This window comes from Schistocerca serialis, chromosome 4, assembly GCF_023864345.2.
Source record: "Schistocerca serialis cubense isolate TAMUIC-IGC-003099 chromosome 4, iqSchSeri2.2, whole genome shotgun sequence".
NCBI classification, from domain to species: Eukaryota; Metazoa; Arthropoda; class Insecta; order Orthoptera; family Acrididae; genus Schistocerca; species Schistocerca serialis.
In genome coordinates this window covers 234,079,588-234,088,453 of record NC_064641.1, presented here as the reverse complement: position 1 = coordinate 234,088,453, position 8,866 = coordinate 234,079,588, and the positions used below count along the sequence as shown (strand labels likewise).

Sequence of the window (8,866 nt, the reverse complement as noted above, 5' to 3'; positions counted from 1 at the left end):
ATGACTTTGATAATTCACGTAAGATCTCAGTTGGTCATTTATCATTCAAAGTTGTTGTTATGCGCTGACTAAGTATATACATAGCTGACTCAGTATAACGGCCCCATTTGAAAAGAAAACTGTTATTGACTAAGTACCCACTACCACATAATGGGGAACAACCCTGGAGTACATTAACCTCTCAAAAATTTTAAAATATGATGAAAGGAGTGACACTGGGCGGTAGTTACAGACATCTGGATAATCTTCCATTCCATAGAAAGGCTTCACAATGGCATATTTCAATCTTGTGGTAAAACACTTGAGTTAATAATGCATCAAATAATTGACTACGAATGTTACATATTATAAGTCCACAACTCCTCAGTGTCTTTAGGAGATATTGCCCACCCAAATTAGAGTTATGATGCTCTTCCATGTTTCAGATGGGTACAGGAGATTAACTTTTAATTTACTAAATACCCTCTGTTTTGCTTCTTCAGTGTAACATACTGTTTTTCTTTCTCTTATGAACAACTTGCACCCATTTTCACTTCTGTTTAGAAAAGTAATTATTAAAAATATCTGCTACACTTGAATTGTTTGCAATACTTCTTTTATGGCTTTTTTCTCTGTTTCTCTTTTAACAATGTTCGAGCTCGCTTTCAGTTTCTTGTCTAATCTGTGAATTTTGCACAAGATTTTCATACTCTTGGACTTTTTACAGCTTTTCTTAGTATGTTACAGTACTATTTATAATCTTCAATCCACAAGAACGTGGCTAGGAAATCACTTAGGTATACTATTTGTGGCCTAAAGATAGTAAAAGTAATTTTAAGGCCACTTATAAACCAGTATGGACCTGCAGAGCTACTCGCATGTGGCCTACGTTTCTCCAATTGCATATTTAAACGCTCTCTCTCTCTCTCTCTCTCTCTCTCTCTCTCTCTCTCTCTCTCTATATATATATATATATATATATATATATATATATATATATATATATATATATGTGTGTGTGTGTGTGTGTGTGTGTGTTTGTGTGTGTGTGTTTGTGTGTGTGTGTGTAGATATTTACATATATAGTAAGGTATGTGGTAAGATATATCACAGCATCAAATGCAGCAACACAAAATCTCTCCGATAACGTCCTCACAGTGGACTTTGGGTGTTATCCCACCTATCCCTGAAGCCAAAACACTGTGTAAATATCAAATTGCCGTCCGGTGTGATCCTGCGGTTCTAGGCGCTTCAGTCTGGAACCGCGTGACCGCTACGGTCGCAGGTTCGAATCCTGCCTCGGGCATGGATGTGTGTGATGTCCATAGGTTAGTTAGGTTTAAGTAGTTCTAAGTTCTAGGGGACTGATGACCACAGATGTTAAGTCCCATAGTGATCAGAGCCATTTGAACCAAATATCAAATTATTGCACCTGTGGTCTCCCAGGCCCATCACACACATTGTCTGCAAACAGCTGGAGTTAAGCTTCGTATGTGTGTGAATCACTACGTAATAAAGGAGAAGCAATACTTTAAGACAACACATACACACACACAGCCAACAAACACACAAACAAACCAACCAGCAAACACAAAAACAAAACAAACAAGAAACACACAAACAAAGAAATAAACAAACACACAATAAAACAAGTAACACACAAACAAACAAAGAAGAAAAAAAAAACTGTAGGCCAAAGAAAGAGAACACTCAAGTAAACATCACATGCAGTTCCGATATGAACTCCCACAGTACATTGAAATCTACAAAATTTCTAAAGTGTGCCGGGCTATTAATGACGAAACGTAGCTGGTGGAGCCCTTCACTATTTAAATCACTACTGTCACTTTGTTGACTCGTTACTTTAACGAAGCATAGTCAACAAGTTTTCGTCTCGGCCACTATTGTAATAGGCATTTTTCTCTGATGATTTGTTAAGATCAAATAGATCCTTTCCTTCATTTATTTTTGAAGAATTTTGTCACTCAGCAAAATTATACAGAGAAGTGCTTTTTCGTCGGTAAACTTTACGTATCTGGTTTATGTATTTTATCAGTCCATACGTGTTTCAGAGTGAACTATTTCTTTCCATCTGTTTTGAAGCTCCACGCACCGAATCGGTGCTCTCCATAATAGCATGATGCAATCGCTTCTGACGGAGGTTGCATGGAAAAAAAAAAGCTGTAACTACAATACAGTGCATCCAATTGTACTGGAAATCTAAAGATCAAATTTACACCTTGGTTCTTCGTAATCTTATTTCGTCGTAAAGCTACACTTGGTTTCCCAAGAAATAACCAATAATAGGTAGTAAATTTCTATAATGGCAATGACACAATGTTTCAGGGAATTCTTCAAGAGGGTTACTGTTGACATAAAAGGCTGCTGTCGGCGTGATTAATCGAAAGCTACGTAAGTACCCGGGACGCCGTGACGCAAAGCGCTGCCTAGATAAGTGATACTAAGAGGGAGTCATCTCAGTCCACAAGTACTCACTGCCTGTAAAAGACAGTAGAGATGCGCACAACCAACATCACAAGCAGGCCGTGGGCACAGGAAACCGAGTGAACGTGTAGCACGAGTTCATCGCTCCCTCGTAAGCAGGTGAGACAACTAGTTAAGCTGTTACGGGTAGTTGGTGTGGTTAGTCCCATCTGAGTTTTCACAATAAAGTGTGGTGCAAATTCTGCGTAACCCTTCTAATTTTTTCTGTATTTTAGATTTGTTTCGTTATAAAGAGAAATATACATAATTTAAATGCATAGGAAACGGTTTTAACTAAATTTCTGTAGCGTTTGATGACTCATTAATGGCTGGTACATGGGGGGTAGATGATACGCCTGAAGTGATATTCCTGCTCAGTCATAGTCGATTCAGAGCGGAAAGCGAGTTTCGGCGTCTTTTTCGGTTGAAGCAGTTTTGAGTTCAATGACAGCGAAAGAAGACACTCTGAACTGAAGGTCTTACGATGCTAATAAAGTAGTTGCGTTGGGGAGCGGATTATTGAAACGATGAAGTGATTCCTTAACTGAGAACTTATAGGATTTTATTCAGTGTTTGCTGTCAAACGTAGCTCCTGTGAAATTTATGTTGAACTACAGAAGGTTTGATGCTGCTGGTAGAAAAATTAGGATCTGCGCAGTGTTTAGAACGCTGTTTATTATAAAGGCTCAGAACGATAAAGGCGATAAACCTATATCTCGGTTAGCAGCGAGACTGCTGATACCATTTAACTATCAGAACTTATCTGGCGTGACGGATAGCGTTCGTGCTCTGTCGTTCCACGTGTACCTCCGTCCGCCGTGGCATCAATGAAATGCCACAAATATGCGTGACGATGCAGTCTCACGCGAGACTTTTGCTGTCGGCATCAAGGAAGACAGGAACATTGCAAACGTGTTTCTTAAATAATTATTTGGAACTTAAGAACAAATTTTCCTCTGTGACCCTGGTTATGTCTCATTACGATAATGCTTGAGTAGAACATAGTACATATTGATGGAATGAAAGATAATATTCTGTCATAGTGTCAGCGTAAGGCCCATGCGAAATCAATGGCCGGTAAAGTGAATGCGAAACAATCCCCGATATATAGAGCGTCATGTGCAAAGGCAACTTCATAAAACACTGTTGTGTGAACTGTTTCGAAATCAGGAGTGTTTTGAATCTTCATCGGATTGGCCTGACACAAGAAATGGAAACAGACTAAAGGCGTGCTTGTTAGATGTGCAACCAGTTCTCTCAGTCAACGCGATGATATGGAAACAAGAACGTCCTTAGAAATGCGATCTACTTTTGCCTATTGTCTGTTGTTAGTGTTTACAGGCCCAGCAGTTGAGACAGATGGCAAGATATTTCTGCTGCTTCCATCACACAAGTTTGACAGTGGAACAAGTTGTCACTTTGTGTAGATGCTCAAATGGACACAAATTATTCTCACACCATCCGGAAGGAGGCGAAAGAAGCTGCTATTAACGACAATATAAAAAAAAAAATGCTATGCAAATGGAATATGTACACTACTGGCCATTAAAATTGCGACACCAGGAAGATGGCGTGCCGCAAACGCGAAATTTAACTGACAGAAAGAAGATGCTGTGATATGCAAATGATTAGCTTTTCAGAGCATTCACTCAAGGTTGGCGCCGGTGGCGACATCTACAACGTGCTGACATGAGGAAAGTTTCCAACCGATTTCTCATACACAAACAGCAGTTGACCGGCGTTGCCTGGTGAAACGTTGTTGTGATGCCTCGTGTAACGAGGAGAAATGCGTATCATCACGTTTCCGACTTTGATAAAGGTCGGATTGTAGCCTATCGCGATTGCGGTTTATCGCATCGCAACATTGCTGCTCGCGTAAGTCGAGATCCAATGACTGTTAGCAGAATATGGAAACGGTGGGTTCAGGAAGGTAATACGGAACGCCGTGCTGGATCCCAACGGCCTCGTATCGGTAGCAGTCGAGATGACAGGCATCTTATCAGCATGGCTGTAACGGATGGTGTATCCACGTCTCGATCCCTGAATCACCAGATGGGGACATTTGCAAGACAACAACCATCTGCACGAACAGTTCGACAACGTTTGCAGCAGCATGGACTATCAGCTCGGAGACCATGGCTGCGGCTACCCTTGACGCTGCATCACAGACAGGAGCGCCTGCGATGGTGTACTCAGCGACGAACCAGGGTGCACGAATGGCAAAACGTCATTTTCTCGGATGAATCCAGGTTCTGTGTACAGCATCATGATGGTCGCATCCCTGTTTGGCGAAATCGCGGTGAACGCAAATTGGAAGCGTGTATTCGTCATCGCCATACTGGCGTATCACCTGGCGTGATGGTATGGGGTGCCATTGGTTACACGTCTCGGTCACCTCTTGTTCGCATTGACGGCACTTTGAACAGTGGACGTTACATTTCAGATGTGTTACAACCCGTGACTCTTCCCTTCATTCGATCCCTGCGAAACCCTACGTTTCAGCAGGATAATGCACGACCGCATGTTGCAGGTCCTGTACGGGCCTTTCTGGATACAGAAAATGTTCGACTGCTGCCCTTGCCAGCACATTCTCCAGATCTCTCACCAACTGAAAACGTCTGGTCAACGATGGCCGAGCAACTGGCTCGTCACAATACGCCAGTCACTACTCTTAATGAACTGTGGTATCGTGTTGAAGCTGCATGTGCAGCTGTACCTGTTTGACTCAATGCCCATGCGTATCAAGGCCGTTATTACGGACAGAGGTGGTTGTTCTGGGTACTGATTTCTCAGGATCTATGCACCCAAATTGCGTGAAAATGTAATCACATGTCAGTTCTAGTATAATATATTTGTCCAATTAATACCCGTTTTCATCAGCATTTCTTCTTGGTATAGCAATTTTAATGGCCAGTAGAGTAATTAGGTTGCTGTCTTGAGAACTTCGTTCTTTTGTGAAATTATGCGAGCTGATGAATGTGATTCATGAACTATCAGCATTGAGTTCTGCTATAGGACTATTTATTATTACTATAATTTTGTGAATGAGAGCGTACCGTGACAAAAGTGGCTAGCTGTTTGAGTAAGGAATACCTATGTAAACGCTGAACAAGTAATAGAATCGTCTGCTCAATACAAATTAAAATCTCTCGCGAAACTGGTCATTTTTATAAACGATAAATATTTTCAGTATCCTTAATGGTGGCTTGTAATTAACAGTAAAATAAGATTGACATGAAATTTGGTTACGTTTTGTATCCGGATCTAACAACAATCACTCACTCACTCAGTGATACATCGTATTCAGCGTAACAAATGTGGTCAATCACGAGCTGCACTGTGTCCAGAATTGAATTAAGTATCCAGTTTTGGTTCCAAAATCTCTTATCAGTGATATGACACCTTCACGTACTTTAAGGAAACCGCATAAATGTTAAGAATCACGTACTTATCTCAAAACTACATTCAAATAGTTACTGACTTCACATAACTCACACTTGTACCATGACCTTTCTATATGCCAGACGTCGTCTTTCAGAATATCTTGAGAGCCTACAGAAAAAATGCTTAAATTCAAAATTAAGTGCCTGAATTTAAGTCCTCCTGTTTAAATGTCAGTACCAGTTATAAGTACCATTTCGTAATAGAAAGTAAAGTTTTATTAACTGACTTGCACAATAAGTCTCAAATCAATATTCCTCACAAACAAAATCCTTTCTTCCTGAATATAGTTCTCCTAGAAAACTAATTAAATTGTGTTCTCTTAATATTCTTGACAGGGGAGAGGTATCCACGAACAGTTAAGACATAGAATGTTAATGTACCTTAAACTGCTCATTTCACTGTTCCTTTGTGTTGAGGTTTAGGTCGTACCCCTTAACTGAAAGTCTTACTAACCTGGTTGCACAATTAACAGTTTTAAACTAATTAGGTGTAATCAAGCTCTGCCTAAGTCTATCGGCATATACCTCTATTGATTGGCTTTGTATTTGCTACATTTCTTGAAAATTCCAGTGGAGCTCTATGTCTGAGCAGGCATGGAAATTGGTTGTCATACTAAGGAAGGCTGTGACATTTAGCACTCAAAACTATGGTACCAAGGGTCTCTGCAAGGTTTGTAGATTGTATGATCTTTCCTTTCAGTTAGTAAATAACACCAAGAGCTACGCCCAAAAAAAGAGCTACGGTGTCTTTAGCCACTGACGTCACTCATTACAATATTTCATTTCTATGACGTGTATTTGGAATGGTCATTAGCGCTGTATATCACTTAAGCTGCAAATTTTCATAATACGTAGGCATAACTACGGAAAACACAAAATACGATATATTAGATTCAATAACACTTAGATCAACTCGGCTGCTACTTGGTTACAATGAAAGGGGTGCTGTGCTACTATGAGTCCAAGAAGTAGCAATGTCTCTGGAGAAGGTTCCACACAGAGGATCTTTGCTCTTGACGAAAATACGAGTTTTGCACCAAAGCAAAATAGCAGTTCAAAGAAACAAAAAAAAATGTATTATTTTCAAAATAAGTATTTTTTTCTATAACAGTACAAAACATAGGCTGGTCTCTCATTGTCACTACTGATCAAAGTGGCAGGTTTCGGTACACCTGGTGTTGACTAGAGTTCAATCTTTATAGCAAAGTAAAGTATCACTTTAAAGAAACCAAAATTATTCCCTAACTGTACAAAACACGTGTAGATCACTTATTGCCCTAAGGTACACTTGGTGATGACTGACTTATGTAGTTCCACACTAGAAACTACTTAACACTTCGATGAAATAACATTCGGAACAGTATTTTTTGCAACTGAAAAATGGTTCAAACGGCTTTGAGCACTATGGGACTAAACGTCTGAGGTCATCAGTTCCCTAGAACTTAGAACTACTTAAACCTAACTAACCTAAGGACGCCACACACATCCATGCCACAGGCAGGATTCGAACCTGCGACTGTAGCGGCAGCGTGGTTCCAGACAGAAGCGCCTAGAACCGCTCGGCCACACCGGCTGGCTTTACAACTGAATATCATACACATTCATATAGGTAAGAAACGACGGTTGCTACGTTTTTATCTAGCAGTTTTCAACTATTTCTGAAAGTCACTCACACATCATAGTGACCACATGCTACAGTATTAATCTTATCTTGCAGTACAGTTATAATCTTCCACTGATAACGCTTGAAATGCCTGGGATAGAAGGACAGAGCAGGTTAGGTCGTGGAAAGGGGCCAAAATGAGTTTGTTGCCAGTTGCACTCAGCATACAAACTTTATTTGTCCACACACCATATTACACAACAATGCAAAACACTCAAAACCTTAATCGGTCTCCCTTAACTAAGTTTAGATCAGCTGAAGGCCACACTCAAAATGCAAGACGCAAGGCCTAAGCAAAAACTTAAAATACAAGGTCCTTCTGGAGGTCTGACCATAAATATTTTCAAAATCTTCAATCTAAACAGGTTGAAGGCCTTAGCACTTTAATTTTAATGGAACTCGGCTGGAGGCCGCCTATTAAGCAATAAGAAGCGTTTCAATCCAATGGCAGAAGGCCTTATCTTAAAACAATGGAAGCAAATTCGGCTGAAGGCCCCACAAAAAACATCACAATCGTATCCCTTAAGGGCGATACAAGAACACTAATTTGAAAGATATTAAAACTCGGCTGAAGGCCACACATCAACACAATAATTTAATGGCTTAAGGCCTCCAAAGATTTGATGTAAAATTCGGTTGAAGGTCCCTGTAGGAACACTAATCTCATGCCTTAAGTGCAAGACAAGAACATTAATTCAGGATATATAAAACTCGGCTGAAGGCCACACATCAACCAAATAACTAAAACCCAAACACGGAAGTTACTCCGTATCAGACGCAAAACGGCGCTCAGAAGTTCCAAGGGTCGGCGTGGAATGGTAACACTAGCGTCCGTTTAGGCAAGACAGGCAGCCAGACCAACAATTTCTTAATCGGAAGGCAACTCAACTGAGAGACAGGTGACTGACCAATCAACCAAATCAGTTCCTCTCCATGCAGTCAGAAAAACGACCGCAAGGTTTCAATACAACGACACACAGAATCAAACGAAGAAATGTAAACAGTTAAGGATCGATAGTAAGTTAGCGAGGTCTCAACTTTCATGTCCAGTATCGGTGGGTGACGAACTTCGTAGCACTTGCATGCAGCACCTCACACTCCAACCGCGCGTGCACGCCTCCAGCGGCTCCAGCCCGACTCTGCGCGAGGAGGGCTTGCTTGATGCTCCACGCCAACTGACCGACTGGACTGCGGTCCATCTGTGACTGCTGCTCCGTCGCTACTACACTGCTGGTGCGTCTCCAACTCACTGACTTCCTTCGGACGGACGACGTCCCAGAGACACTGGCTCGGATCC

The 8,866-nt window shown here is 41.0% G+C and overlaps 1 protein-coding gene across 1 annotated transcript in view; it reads left to right on the top strand.

Annotated features, from left to right (window-relative positions):
- The first annotated feature begins 2,483 nt into the window (after positions 1 to 2,483).
- LOC126473775 (UDP-glucosyltransferase 2-like) overlaps positions 2,484 to 8,866 on the top strand; it is an 89,301-nt gene continuing 82,918 nt past the window's right edge. The window contains exon 1 of the mRNA XM_050101040.1: positions 2,484 to 2,583. The gene's annotated coding sequence lies outside the window, so the exon portion shown is untranslated. The remainder of the gene's footprint in view (positions 2,584 to 8,866) is intronic.